Source organism: Zingiber officinale, chromosome 5A (genome assembly GCF_018446385.1).
Source record: "Zingiber officinale cultivar Zhangliang chromosome 5A, Zo_v1.1, whole genome shotgun sequence".
Lineage (NCBI taxonomy): Eukaryota > Viridiplantae > Streptophyta > Magnoliopsida > Zingiberales > Zingiberaceae > Zingiber > Zingiber officinale.
In genome coordinates this window covers 96,090,619-96,095,350 of record NC_055994.1, presented here as the reverse complement: position 1 = coordinate 96,095,350, position 4,732 = coordinate 96,090,619, and positions in this window count along the sequence as shown.

Sequence of the window (4,732 nt, the reverse complement as noted above, 5' to 3'; positions counted from 1 at the left end):
GACCACATTCGAAACATTCTCGAGTGCCCTTGCGACAAACTCCTGGGTGAAATTTTCCACAAGTGGAACACTTGGGATAGCTGGGCTGTTTACTAGCCGGTCCCCCTTTTGGGTAACTCCCTGGTTTGCGTTTGTTGCTGGAGTTCCCTTTCCAGTTAGAGCCATGGGAGCTGTGGCCCTGGTGTTTCTGAGTACCTGAGCCTCCCTGACCTTTGGACTCTGAGAGGACTTGCTTCTGCTGTTTGATATTGTTCTGGTAGTGCTCGATGGTCAAAGCACTGCTCACTAGTTCTTCAGTGGTTTGCGGCCTGTGGACGCCGCTGGTCACGTTCATTGCTATTTTCGGTCTTAGCATTTTGAGCATCAACCGGACTCGTTCTTTTTCAGTGCTGACTAACTCAGGGCATAGACGAGCCAATCTGTTGAATTTCTTCATAGCTTCCTCCACTGAAAGGTTGCCCTGGCGAAATTCAGTGAACTCGTCGTAGTGGCGGTTTGTAACCCGCATGTGAAAGAACTCTTCAAAGAATTCTCTCTCGAAGTCAGCCCATGTCATCTGGTTCACTGGGCGCTTCACTTTAATCCTCTCCCACCACATACGTGCGTCCCCTGACAGGCAAAAAGAGGCGCATTTCACTTTCTCATGCTCTAGCCAGTCCAGAAGCTCCATCGTACTTTCCAGTGTTTTGAACCAGGCTTGAGCATCCCATGGTTCACTGGTGCCTGAGAAATTCTCTGGCTTAATTTTCTGCCACTGGATCAGATAAGCTTCCCTTCTTGCCCCTGCTGCTGGGGCTACTGGTGCGGTAGGTGGGACTGGTGGAACCGCTATTTCTGCTGGGGTTGCCAGGTTAGGTTCTGGAGTGACAGTGGGAGTGTTCTGCTGACTAGCCCTTAAGGTGGCTATCTCCTGCTGTTGTTCAGCTAGCTGCTTCTGTAACTGAGCCACTACTGCGGTAAGGTCTGGGGGAGGCACTGAGTTTCCTGCCTCATGCTGGGGCTTAGTAGCTGGTGTCTTTCTAGTTGGGCGTCCTCGTACCATTTTCTAAAGAGATAGAGGACATACATGACTAAGGCAATAATGTTTATATAACTACTACTACTATCATGTTAGGTACTATCATCAATTAACATGCTACAGTATCTATAAACATAAAAGAAAGAATATAATAAAGTGAGAGACGTTTCCTTACTTGGAAGCTGCAGGTTCAATGCTGATGTGCGTGTAGGAAGTATGAAACTTTTGCTCTAATACCACTCTGTAACGACCCGCCTCCTACTGACTAGGCTGCGAGGCCGGACCGTCACATTATGCTGTGCTAAGCTATATCCATGACCATCACTAAGTCTAGGTGCGGAAAGCTGTACCAATTTAAATCTTTGTTAACTGCTATTATAAATTCGGAATTTTATTATCGAACATATGCTAAGGGGTGTAATCTAAGATATACATGTCATCTATTACATCCCCTATGGTCAAGGATTCTAAATAGGGGTTTGTAGCTAATATCAGGCCTCCCAATCGATCAGTGGATCGATTGGAATGGCCTGATCGATCCACTGATCGATTTAGGTGGCTACTGTATACGAAAACTTTGTTTGGATCGATCAGTTGATAGATCCAGACTTGTTGATCGATCCAGTGATAGATTCAGCACGCTACTGTGCACGAAGGAATTTCTGGATCGATCGACTGATCGATCCAGACTTACCAATCGATCGGAGGATCGATTCAGCAAGGTTCTGTTCACTGGAATCAGGCCCGATCGATCGGCTGTTTGATTGAACTGAATCAATCGATCGGCTAATCGATCCTGAGACCTTCTGTTTGCGTATAACAGCTACCCAATCGATCAACCGATCGATTGGGAAGCCTCCAATCGATCGGCTGATCGATTGGCGATTTCTGATTTCGCAGCTGAGCTCTGATTTCAGCACTGATTCGTGCCTAAATCACATACATCAAATCTATAAGCATGAGATAAAACTACTAGGCATGACATTACTCTTGGAGTGCTATCTAATATCAAACTGAATGCATACTACACAAACAGTCTAAAAGGTAGAGAAGTAACTAAAATTAGAAATGCTAAGTTTCAAGTTCGCTAGTTTCCAGGCATCTTTATTCCATGTTCCTTATTCCACACACATCTTCATTGCATTGCCCTCCAGCCTCCGCTAGTCCATCTTTCCTTTACCCTTATCTGCAGTATAAGGAAAAGAAGTATCTGTAAGCTTTCGCTTAGTAAGAAACCATCTACCTCACAAAACATGCATACGATGGAATCATGCTTTTAAAACATGCTATTTGAAATACATGCTGACATGCTGAATATAAATACTGAAGTTATTAGTCATGTACGCTAAAACATGACATCAAAACTAGTCATGGAACATCAAGAGCTAAGCATGAAACTATCACATGTATCAATGGAAAGAAACTAAACTGATATAACACTGAGCTGAATTGAACTAAGCTAATACTGAATTTAAATCATGTTCACATAACTGATTGTGAAATTTTGAAAAACTATTTATAATAATAGATCGAAATACTAATCATGCTGCTGATTGGCCCGACAACTGTACTTGCTGTGCGCGCATCCCTAACTAGACCCGAGGTAGCAAATCCCAAATCTAGTAGGGTTACTAGGTTATCTAAACCTAGGGACGACTATGGGAGCCCAACCCAATGGACATCTAGTCCAGTACAGTGTCACTGCTGAAAATAAAATACTGGTTATAACTGAATTTTTCTTATCTTGCTTTTTCTAGGTTATCTGAATCTAGAGGCGACTGTGGGAGCCCACCCATTGGACCGTAGTCCCATATAAGCTGTAATAAAACTGCATGTACTGAATAAATGCTTTTATTGCATTTAGCTAAGCTATTAAAATGCCCGTGGTAGCATTTAACTGAGCTACACATTTTATCAAACATATGGTGTGCACTAGTTCACACCCTACATGTCAAAATTCTGCATACGACTAAACTAATGCGTAAAAACCTCGAAAGAGCTACTTATACTGCAGGTGAGGGGTTTCTTACCTCCTGCGCTAGATTTCTTACGATTCTAGTCGCTAGTTTTCTGGTGGAGAAGATCCCTTCGGCGATCTCCTTGTGTCTATGCGTTCTTCTCACGGAGAGGAGCGCCCTCGTATCCTTGATATCGCTGGGAGGTACTCCTACGCTCCTCAAGATGGAACCCTAGGTCTCCTTGAGGTCGGCGCCGAGAGATGAGGGAGAAAGAGAGAGGGTCGGCGGGTGAGGTTTGAGGGAAAAGCTTTCTCGTTTAAGAAAAATAACAATTCCTCACTTAAATTCCCTATTTATATTAAGTGGGTAATCCGGCCCAACTCAAATATAAATATAATTATTCCCCTTTCCATTCAGCACGGCCCTGCTGGGTTCACTTGGTTACTAAAGCTATCTAAAAGTTACCGGACCCGATAGGTCCCGGGTTCGATTCCCGCTTAAGTCATTTTACGTTTCTATTTATTTTTGCTACTTCCGCTACTCTAAAAATTCTGTAAAAATATCCTAAAATTATAGAAAAATCATAGAAGATTTCTAATATAATTTTGAGAATTTTTCGGGCGTTACATGTTTATTGTAGCATGCTTAAAGAAGTCAGATTTGCTTTCCTTTGCTTTGTTTTTATAGCATGTTCAATTAGTTGCAATTCCCTATTTGTTAGATATACTTACAGTGTTCTAGTAAGCTCTCTTAGGGGATTATGAGAAGTTATGAGTAGAGAAAAGACCAAGGTCTAGTTAGAAAAGATAACAAGTAATTTAAAGTAAGAGGCTAGTACCCGACTTCCAAGGTTGTCGTTAAACAAATCCAGGTGACCAATTCCAAGGTCTTGGCCCTGGTGAGACCAAGGTCTTTACCCTCATAGGACTGGAGACTCGCTACCCCAGTCTCTATTAGAGAGCGCATTTGGTACTAAGCTGGGCCCAAGAAAGAGAAGAACAAAGTTAAATATTAATTTCAAGTATAAGGCTATAGGTAAATGAAACAAGTATCACCTATGTTTAGAACTAGCAAAGTTTAACTCTTATAATTCTAAGCATACAGTATTGGTTTTCATTTGCTTTCCTTATGAGTTTATTGAGCATGATTAGATTTATTTCCAGCATGTAGATTTATTCTTGTATATCATGAGTATGCAGATTGTTTTAGTGCTTTGCTATTAGATGAGCATGTGTAGCTTTTCTTTTTAGCATTTCAGTTTTAGCATCCTTTGTATTTTATGCACTTTCAAGTTTTTGTGAGATAATTTAGTACTTACTAAGCGTTTCGCTTATAGATTTATTTTTCCTCCTACCGAAGATAAAGGAAAAGCTAAAGTATAAAGAGGAAGGCGACAAGGAGGATACGTGATGAGGGGTGTGTGATGCCAGGACTATGGAGAGATCTGGGAAGTTTTGAGTTTTCATGTTTAGTGGATAAGAAATAGTTGAGTTGTACTTTGTGGTTTATGTCATTTGAGATTGTATTTTTATTTCTTGTTTTATTGAGTTTATTCGTGTCTTAGATTGCATGCTGTGATGAGTCTCTGTGTAATAAGTAGTTATTTTAGTGTTTGACACTTATTAAACTGCATGAGTGTTTGATACATGTTCCAGCTGCCTGTGGCTGAAGTATATATTTATGTATCTCAGTTTATGGTCACCGGTACAGGGGAGACTTTGCCGAAAATTTTCGGTAGAGACTCCTCGTGGTTTCG